Below are 11,104 nucleotides of genomic sequence, written 5' to 3' on the forward strand. Positions count from 1 at the left end.
AGTTGTCCGCTCCTTGTCGGTTCTTGCTGGTGTTGAGGAGAATCCGCTCGTCTGCTGCGTCTGGCTCCTTTGTCCCGGACTGCGTCTCAGGTATGCCTCCGCGGCGGTGGTCGCCGCTGCGACCCTGCCGCCGCAGCGGCAGCTGCTCAGATGTGTCTGCTTGGCTTCCCCTCTCTTGACTAACTCTCTGTCCTGTGATGGCACACTTGGTGTGATTCTCTGGCTTGGGACTGTTCACTGGAACTCTGAAACTGTTTTCTATGCAAGAGCTTGTTCAGATTCCAGCTTCTCCTCCGCCATCTTCCCGGAACTCTGAGTACATTTCTTATAAAGCATTGTTACCTCCTCCTTTCTATGCCTTTATCATCCCTTTCCATCTCCCCTTCCCGACCCTCTCTCCCATCTTGAGCCAAAGTTGTAAATTTCATTTTTCTACATAACATTTTGTACATCTCATCGTTGTACTGGGTCCACCTGTATCCCTATTTAAACAACTTCGTTTTTTCCTTCCCCTCCACAAATTATAACAACATCAAGTACAGTGAAAAGTAGGTTAAGTTTTTTTGTTTTTATATTGTAGTAGGAGCATCTATACAATGCTGAAAATTTGAATTACACAAAATATGCAACATGGGTAGGCATTGGTGGCTCAAAGGTTGAATGCTGAATAGATCTATCATATTTCTTAGATTTGTCTTGGATGGTTGTATGTTCTTTTTCTATAAAATCTACGCTGTCTTCTATCCTCAGGATTCAATATTCTGCGTGGTCTATTCTACTATCCAGATTTTCTACTTTTTTTTTCTTTTACTTGTAGTTGGTCGGCTTTTATGGCTTCAAATTCTTTGTTGGATCTTTGTTTTAGATCTTGTATGAAATTCTTTACTTCCTTAATTTGATGTTCATTGTTTATTCTCAAATCACTTAGTTGATTGGTTATGGTTTCCTTGGACTTCCATTCCTTCTGTTGGGATCCATTCAGCATTCCCTTTGTGGACTCCCTGACTTCTTTCAGCTCTCTCTTTACGGATTCCATGAATGCCTCTAGTGATCTTTGTGTATTTTCATCCCGCTCTCTCAATTCTTGTATTACTTTTTGATTAGCTTCCTCACGTTCATGCAATTCCTGTAGTTCTCTTTGACTGATCACAGCTTGCTCACACAATTCCTTTATTTCTCTTTGAGTGTTCTCAAGTTGCACATGCAATTCCTTTATCTATCTTTGAGTAGCTTCCTCAAGCCTTGAGCTTCCTGTTTTGATCTTTCGTTTGCCTCATCTCTCTCCCTCTCATGCTCACACAGAGTTCTTTGCAGGTTTTCAATCTTTTTACCATGTTTACCATTAGTGTTTATAGAGCTTTGGGGGAGCTCTCCTCTGGATTATTCATTATCTGTTCTCTCCACTGATTATCATGAGTTGGAGTTGAGATACCTGGGCGTGCCATTTTTCTTGTGTTTTTTCCAGCTTATTCTGCCCATTTGGGATGAAAGTAACACCAGTTTGTGCTAGAAAACTATCTTAAGGCAAGCATCAACACAGTCTATATTTGCATAGTCAAAAGCCTGAAATAAAATCTAGTTCAACAGATATATTTTTCAACATCAAACAACTATGTATTAATAGTCTATGAACCACAAAGAAGAATTTGGCAAACCAGAAGTTATTAGTTTTAGCGAGAAATGTGCATATAAATAAGAATAGAAGGATGTGGAAAGGTAGAGGGAGAGCTAACTTAGTCCTAATGTCAAAGCAGGAAATAGGTTGGATAGAATGATAGTAGAGACTGGGGAAAAAAGAAAGAGAAAAAAAAGACAAGAAAAAATTGTAAAACAAAAATTAAAAATTAAAAAATGAAACACTTAAATTATGCAAATTAAAAATGTAATATTCAGAGAAGGACTGGAATAGGATAAGAGAACGGAAGGGATAGAAAGGAGACGTGAAAAATTAAAAAAATTAAAATGCTTAAAATTTTATATAGGTATATAGAGGTAGTACGGCTATTAAGGAATTTAAGTCTAAGAGGTTTTGAATTCAGTAATAAATTTCTGGATTAAGTGTGTATACAATGGGGGATAAGGTCTAATAATCGACTACAGGTATATCTGATAATGAGCAGAAAAGCGATTAAATCATGCAAAGAAGAAGGAAAGAGAAGAAAAAGTGAAAAGAATGAGACAGAAAAGAAAAAAGGATCAAAAGATCAGTAGAGCTAAACAAAAATGGAAAAAAAGCACACACACAAACATATACCCCTAAAATAAAAATTATAAGAGGAAGAAAAAAAAGTTAATAGAAAACAATTTTTTTAAGTTAAAAATTAAAAATGTTAAAAAAATTTTAATAAAAGGTAACAAAAAAGAGTTATTTGCATTTTGGGGGTGAGATGGGAAGGTCCTGCATCTCCCTTGTGTCCATAACCAGTCTCTTGTTGGAGTCTCTGGTCTGCTTGTGGTGTTTGATTTTCCTGTAGCTTGGTTGTTTTCTTAAGTCAGTTTGTTTGAGGAGGCAGAAAAATGCTTTGATTTACCCAGGATTTTGTCATCCTCTTCCCAGGTTAGTTCAATGGGGGGGAGATCTGCTTTGAGTATCACAAAACAGGGTGATGGCTGTTTCTTCTAGTTTAGAGATGTTGTAATGGGGCTAGGTTCTTGGTAGAGTTGAGGCCTTTCAGCAAACAGTAGCTTTTCCCTGAGGGGCTAGCTTCTGAAGCAGTCAAAGAGCCCAGCCAGGAGCCATTCTCAGGGTTTATTGTTACTGAATTTCAATTGATTGTCTAGGCTGCTGTAGGGAGGGGCAGCCCCTTGCTCTGTTTACCCAGTAAAGAAAGCCACTCCTGGGGCTGGCGCAGGCAAGGGCTGGGTGAATTTTCCCTGCATAGAGCTGAGCCTGGCAGGTCAGGTTAGGTTCCTGTGACCTGCTAAATTACTTTTTGTTTTCATCCAAAGACTGAGTTGGAGCTAGCTGCTCAGCGAGGCCTTTGCCAGTATCAGAGATGGAGATCTCCGGTAGTGGGCAGGGAGGGGTGGCCTTCCCTTCTCTGCTCCCTGAGAAGGAGTGAGGAAATCATGCTTCTACTCACACAGGAGTCTGGTTCCTGGGTGATCTCTGGTCTGCGATCTGAAGGATGAAGATGTCTGCTCCTTGTCAGTTCTTGCTGGTGTTGAGTAGAATCCTCTCACCTGCTGCATCTGGCGCCTTTGTCGTAGACTCTCTGTGTTGCAGGTATGGCGCCTACAGCCGCCACCCCCCCCCCCCCCGTCACAGCTGCAACCACAGCTGCTGGCAAGTGCTCAGATTTGTCTCCTTGCCCGGTTTTTCCCTCTCTGGCCTAACTCTCTGTACTGTGCTGGCACACTTGGTGTGATTCTCCAGCTTAGGACTTTTCACTGGAGCACTAAAGCTGTTTTCTATGTGAGAGCTTGTTTAGCTTCCAGCTTCTCCTTCGATATCTTCCCTGAAGCATAAATTTAAATTTTAAATGATAAATTATTTTAAAATCGTTTCACTCGGGCACAGGTATGGATAGATAAGTGATGTGGGCAGAATCAGAATTATTCAGAAGTTTGTAAATGGATGCTTACCTAGTTTTCTCTCGGCTGGATCATAAAATACAGACTGTCCTAATTGGAAAAAGTTAGCCTTCCGAGGTTTTCTGCATATAAACACTCCATCAACATTTTATTGGAGGATTATTCAAGATTAGCTTTATGTTGATTGATAATGACTGATCATGACAGAAAGTTGAGAGAAAACCATCTACACTTCAGTGAGGTTCTGATTTGTGCTTCACAAACTGTTATGAATGCTCTACATGAGAATTCTAGCAGCTGCATTTTAAAAAGTCCTTGGGTTGTTACACTTTCTGATATTGTCTCAATTCAAGTACTTCTCCTTGGAGTTCCATACTATTCAATGATGCTGGATTAGCTCCTTGTTACAATTTGCAAACTGGTCTTTTTGATGAAATTTGTACTTTTCGAAATTGCTCTCCAATTCCATCCTCAAACTGCATACAAAATTTATCTGAAAAAATGTGTATCTGTTGATAGTGCATACATATACTTTTCGTTTTCATTAAAAATATAGAATGTAATAAAAATTCTCACAGCAATTATACTGCACTAGCTGGTGGTCAGATTCTAATGTAAATAATATACTGTGTTCATGTAGAGATTTAGAGTATCCAAAGTAATAAGCCTGTGGTCCTAAAACCAATACCTTACTTATATTGAGTGACAAATAAACTTCATATAAGTACAGAAGTTTTCCTTGTATGTTTTAATATATATTTTTATTATAAATACTGTACCGAGGGGTTACAGTTACATAAGTAAGGTAATGAGTACATTTCTTATTGAGCATTGTTACCCTCCCCTTTTTTTTCCCCTACCATCCCTTCCCTTCACACCTCCCCACCTCCCCCATTCACCCATCCTCTGGTAATGTGTCTTGTATATTTCATTGTTACAATGGGTCAACCAGTAACCTTTCCTTATATCATAAATGAAGAAATGCTGGCTTGATTTATGCTGATTCTACTTGTGTAGACACCTCTAAAATTACTGGCCAAATCCAAGAGCACATAAATGAAATGCCATCATTTTTTTTTGTCAGTTGGTATAATTGTGTTCTACACATTTATTGACAGGTTACAAATTATTCTCAAACTTTAAAACATTAAAAATACTTTCTTTTTTTCTTATTTTCTTGGCCAGGAAATCAGCAAGACCTCAGTCAGCATTTCTCACATAGGAATTTTCACATGGGTCAGTTAAATATATATGTAGAGTCCAATTTTTTGAGGACTCACTCATCTGCCTACAAATTCATGCTGGTTGTTGGAAAAAGAGCTCAAGTAAGGATGCCATTTAAAGCCTTATAACTTTACTCTTTACCAGGGTATTCTCCTGCTAAATTGGTGGTTGAAAGTGTCTACAAGAGTAAGCAATCCTTGAGGAGCAGGGAGACACCATATGACATACTTACTGAGGTTTCCAAGTGACTTGCTATCACTTGTACTGCATTTTGTAAGTCAAATCTCTCTAAAACTACCAGTTCTAAGAGATAAGAGGAGTGGTAAATGAACTCTTAGAGTCAAATACATCTTCAACATATATTGTTTCTAGTATTCAGTTTAAGGCATATTCAACAACTGGTGAAACTTGTGTTGGCTGTAATTATGTGTCTTTCTCCATGTGTGCATGTATACGTGTGTATATGTATGTGTGTGAATAGTAACATACATGCGTACATTATGGCTTATATCATCATTTATTCCTTGCTATCAAATAAAGTAAGGAATCCCTAAAGTTTTAACAGAAACTGTATAGTTAAAGTCTTAACTCTTCACTCTGCTTCTTTACACAAAGACTTTGCAACTTCTCATTAATAAAGTTTCCATAAACTCTGAAATGTACATACTTAGTACTTAATGTCTGTTACCATAAATATTAAATACTTTATAGAAAAGTTTTATACCTGCCAAACGGTCCTATTTTGGGCATATATAAGCAAAATCCCAAAATTAAGCATATTTAAAACCTTAAAACTTTTAACAAACCTAAACACTTGCTGCAATGTTCATTTTGACAGGTGCCTTATATAGAATAATTGAATTCCTCCTCCTACACATCTCTTGAACTACAAATATCTGGAATTATTTTGTTTTTGGCATGTCTATCTTGATTTTATTCCTAAATGTGTGCTTATGTAAGAAATATATGATTCTAAAATTTCATAACAATTCTTTTGAACTTAATTTTGTTGAATTGTCTAGTTTAATAAAATCAATAAAAATTATACTTTATATATAAAAAATGTTCTGTGCTCAATTTAGCATCACATACACTAACATTGTAATAATACAGAGAAGATTAGCATGCCCCCTTCACAAGTATGTCATGAAAATTTGTGTAGCATTCCATATTTTTACAACAACAGATGCTGAAAGTTGTGTGGTCACAAGGGAATCGTACTGCATTCTTGGTGGGAGTGTAAACTTGTTCAAATACTTTGGAAAACAGTATGGAGGTTCCTCAAAAGACTCTACATAAAACTCCCGTATGACACAGTAATCCCACTTTTGGGGATTTACCCAAATGATCATAAACAAGACCATACTAAAACTACCAGCACAACTATGTTGATTGCAACATTATTTATGATAGCTAAGATATGAATCCAAACCAAATGCCCCCATTAGATGAATGGATCAAGAAAATATGGTAGAGAGTTCCGGGAAGATGGCGGAGGAGAAGCTGGAATCTGAACAAGCTCTTGCATAGAAAACAGTTTCAGAGTTCCAGTGAACAGTCCCAAGCCAGAGAATCACACCAAGTGTGCCATCACAGGACAGAGAGTTAGTCAAGAGAGGGGAAGCCAAGCAGACACATCTGAGCGCCTGCCAGCAGCTGCTGTGGCGGCGGCAGGGTCGCGGCAGTGACCACCGCCGAGGGGGCACACCTGAGACACAGTCCGGGACGAAGGAGCCAGACGCAGCGGACGAGCAGATTCTACTCAACACCAGCAAGAACCGACAAGGAGTGGACAACTTCATCCTGCACTTTGCAGACCATAGACGACCCGGGATCCAAGACTCGGTGTGAGTAGAAGCCCGACTTCCTCACTCCTTCTCAGGGAGCAGTGGAGGGAAGGCCACGCCTTCCCCCCCCCCCCCCCCCCCCCCGCAGCACCGGTGATCTCCATCTTGGATACCGACAAAGCTCGGAGGAGTGGCTAGCTCCAGCTCAGGCCTTGGAATAAAACTAGTCATTTAGCAGGTCACAAAAACTTAACGGCGAAGTGACCTCAGACTCAGTTCCATCCAGGGAAAAGTCACCCAGCTCAGGCGCCAGCCATTGGAGTGGCTCTCCTCACCCGGTAACCAGAGCCACAGGCTGCCCCTCCCTCTAGCAGCCACCACAATCAATTGAAAAACAGAAACCCTGAGAATGGCTCCAGGCTGGGTGCTGTGAATTTTTTTCACAAAATAGCCCCAGGGAAAAGCTACTGTTTGTTGAAAGGCCTCAACTCTACCCAGAACCTAGCCTCATCACTGCATCCCCCTCTTTTGTGATTCTCAAAGCAGATCACCCTCCCAGTAAATTAACCTGGGAGGGGGATCTCAAAATCTTGGGTAAAGCAGAGCATTTTTCTGCCTGTTACAACAAACTGACTTAAGAAACCAATCAAGCCACAGGACCTCAAGCTGACCAGAGACTCCAACCAGACTCTGGTTACAGACAAAAGGGAGATACAGGACTCTTCCCACCCCTCCCAAAAAAAAAAAAAAAAATCAAAGAACTTTTTTTTTTTCTTCTTCTTCTTTTCTTTTTTTCTTTTATTTGTTTTGTTTTTTTTTTTTCGTTTTTTGTTACCTTATATATATAAAAAATTTTTTTTGCTTTTCTAAAACTTTTATTAATCTTTAATTTTTGCCTCTTCTGAAAAAATAATTGTTTTCCATTAACTTTTTTTTTTCTCCTTTTATAATTTTTATTTTAGGAATACGTGAACGTGTGTTTTCCTTTCTTTTCTTGTCTTCTTTCTCTTTTTCTTTCATTCTTAATTATCCTTTTGTTTTTTGTCTAGCTCTACTGAACTTCTGATCTTTTCTTCTCACTTCCCTATCCTTTCCATCTTTTCCTCTTTGTTCTTCTTTATGTGACATAACTCTTGTCCTGCACATCCTCAGATAAACCCGTAGTTAACCAGTAGACCCTATCCCCCATTGTGTACACACTTAATCCACAAACTTATTACTCAATTCAAAACCTCTGAGACTTAAATTCATTAATAGCAGTACTACCTCTTTATACCTATATAATATTTTGAGCATTTTTTTAAAGTTTTTCACATCTCCTCTATGTCCCTCCCTTTCTCTCAACATATTCATATTCCTCTATAAATAGATGGTCTTTTAATCTCTAAAATAACATTAATTTTTATGTTTCTATTTTTTTCTGGTCTCTTTTCATTCCCCTTTCCCTTTCTTCTTTTTCTCTCTCTCTCTACTTGCATCCTACCCAACCTATTTCCTGCATTGTGATTAGGACATAGTTAACTCTCACTGTGCCTCTCCACACCAATCTATTCCTATTTTTTACCCACATCTCTCCCTAACTCTAATAATTTCTGGTTTTCCAAATTCTTCTCTGCGGTTCGAAGTCCTTTAACATATAGTTGTTTGATGTTGAAGTCCTTTAGCATATAGTTGTTTGATGTCGAATAGACATATCTGTTGAACTAGATTGTATCTGTAGACTATTGACTGTACAAATGCAAACTTTGGTTGATGGTTGCCTTAAGATAGTGTTCTAGCACAAAACTGGTGCTATCTTCATCTCAAATGGGCAGAGTAAGCCGGAAAAACACAAGAAAAATGGAAAATTCAGGTATCTCAATTCCCAATCTTGATAATCAGGGGTTAGAACAGATAATGAATAATCCAGAGGAGAGTTCCCAAACAGCTCTACAAACACTGCTGGCAAACATGATAAATGAAAAGTTTGACAACGTACAAAGGACTCTGTATGAGGGTGATAGGGAGAGAGAGGAGGCATCCCAGAAGTTTATACAAGAATATCATAAGCGTGAGGAAGCTACGCAAAAACTGATACAGGATTTGCGTGAACAACTTGAGAATACTCAAAGAGAAAGGGAGGAATGGCGTGAGCAGGCTGAGAACACTCAAAGAGATCTGCAGGAATCCCACGAACGGGTGGAAGCTAATCAAAGAGTAATACAGGAATTGAGAGACCATTTAGAGAACACACAAAGATCACTAAAGGCATTCATGGAATCCATTAACAAAGAGCTGAAGGAAGTCAGGGAGACCACAAAGGGAATGCTGAATGGAACCCAACAGAAAGAATGGGAGCCCAAAGAAACCATAACCAATCAACTAAGTGATTTGAGGACAAACACTGAACACCAAATTAAGGAAGTAAAGAAATTCATACAAGACCTAAAACAGAGCTTCAACAAAGAACTTGAAGCCATCAAAGCCGACCTACTAGAAGGAAAAGAGATAAAAAACAAAGTAGAGAGTCTTGACAGCAGGTTAGACCATGCAGAAGATCGAATCTCAGGGATTGAAGACAGCCTAGATATTATAGAGAAAGAACATACAACCATCCAAGACAAGTCCAAGAAACATGATAGATCTATCCAACACCTGGAAGACACCATCAGAAGGCCTAATCTAAGGATAATGGGTGTAGAGGAGCACCTAGAAACAGAAGTTAATGGTCTAGGAAATTTGTTTAACAGGATCCTAGGAGAGAACTTCCCAAACATGCAAAAAGATAGGCCTGTCCAGATACAAGAAGCCTTTATAACCCCAAATAGACCAGACCAGAATAGGACATCCCACCGCCACATTATAATCCACACAGGATCAACTCAGAACAAGGAAAAGATCCTTAAAGCTGTCAGAGAGAAAAGGGTAATCACTTATAAAGGGAAACCAATTAGAATCACCTCAGATTTCTCAGCAGAGACAATCAAAGCAAGAAGAGCCTGGAATGATGTATGCCATGCCCTAAAAACAAACAACTATCAACCAAGAATACTGTACCCAGCTAAACTCTCCTTCATAACTGAAGGCCAAATAAAAAACTTCCATAGCAAAGAAAAATTGAAACAATACATCTCCACCAAACCAGCCCTACAAAAGATTCTTAAAGATGTCCTACACATAGAAAACCAACAAGACCGCAATAAAGGCCAAGAAACTGCACCCAAACTGAGAATCCAAGAACCATAGGAAGAACCCAGTTTTCGCAGCCCCCAAGAAGGTAGATAACATGGCAGGAACTCCCAAATACCTCTCAGTCCTATCTCTTAATGTTAACGGACTGAACTCTCCAATTTAGCGACATAGACTGTCTAGTTGGATTAAAAAACAAGACCCTTCTATCTGCTGCCTGCAGGAGTCACATCTTGCCCGTAAAAACAAACACATTTTCAATGTTAAAGGCTGGAACAAATTCTACCAAGCAAACGGACCGCATAAACAGGCGGGAGTTGCAATCCTAATATCAGGTAAAATAGACTTCAAATTAAAATTCATGAGAAAAGATAAAGAAGGACGCTACATACTAATTAAAGGATCTCTCCTTCAGGAGGATATTACAATTCTAAATATCTATTCGCCAAACAATGGAGCACCCAAATTTATCCAAGAAACACTACTTTCCCTCAAATCCCATATAGATCCAAAGACATTAATTGTTGGGGATTTTAACACACCACTCTCCCCACTAGATAGATCAACTCGGCAAAAACTCAACAGAGAAACTACAGATATAAACAGCTGCATAGATCAACTAGACTAAACAGACATTTACCGAACATTTCACCCAGCAGCATCGGAATACACGTTGTTCTCAGCACCACATGGAGCGTTTTCTAAAATAGACCACATTTTAGGCCACAAAGCAAACTTGTCTAAATTCAGAAACATTGAAATTATGCCTTGCATTCTCTCTGACCACAAGGGAATAAAATTAGAACTCAACACCAAAAGCCACCAAAGAAAGTCCGGTATCACATGGAGGCTGAACAACACACTGCTGAATCATGAGTGGGTCATGGAAGAGATTAGAAAGGAAATTCAAATGTGCATGCTATTCAACAAAAATGAACACACAAAATACCAGCTCCTCTGGGACAGAGCAAAGGCAGTACTCAGAGGCAAGTTTACAGCTCAGAGCTCCTACATCAACAAATTGGAGAGATCTGAAACTAACAATTTAATGACACATCTAAACCTCCTTGAAAAAGAGCAGCAAGATAAACCCCAATCCAGTAGACGGAAAGAAATAATCAAAATTAAATCAGAATTAAATGAATTAGAATCCAAAAAAACTATAGAAAGAATCAACAAAACAAAGAGTTGGTTCTTCGAAAAACTTAACAAAATTGACAGACCCTTAGCAAATCTTATCAGAAAAAGAAGAGAACACACCCAAATTAATAAACTCAGAGATGAGAATGGAAACATCACCATGGTAACAAGCAAGATTCAGAACATTATAAGGGAATACTTCTCAAAACTTTATGCTAATAAGTTTGAGAACTTGACAGAAATGGACCTCT

General features: G+C 38.8%; 1 non-coding gene across 1 annotated transcript; it reads left to right on the forward strand.

The window, feature by feature from the left end:
* Nucleotides 1–5,827: 5,827 nt before the first annotated feature.
* LOC122127870 lies at nucleotides 5,828–5,934 on the forward strand. Its single transcript, XR_006151313.1, has one exon. It is a non-coding gene; the product is annotated as a U6 spliceosomal RNA (small nuclear RNA).
* Nucleotides 5,935–11,104: the final 5,170 nt, after the last annotated feature.

The sequence above is a fragment of the Dipodomys spectabilis genome, unplaced genomic scaffold, assembly GCF_019054845.1.
Source record: "Dipodomys spectabilis isolate Male_0828 unplaced genomic scaffold, ASM1905484v1 ptg000315l, whole genome shotgun sequence".
Taxonomy (NCBI): domain Eukaryota; kingdom Metazoa; phylum Chordata; class Mammalia; order Rodentia; family Heteromyidae; genus Dipodomys; species Dipodomys spectabilis.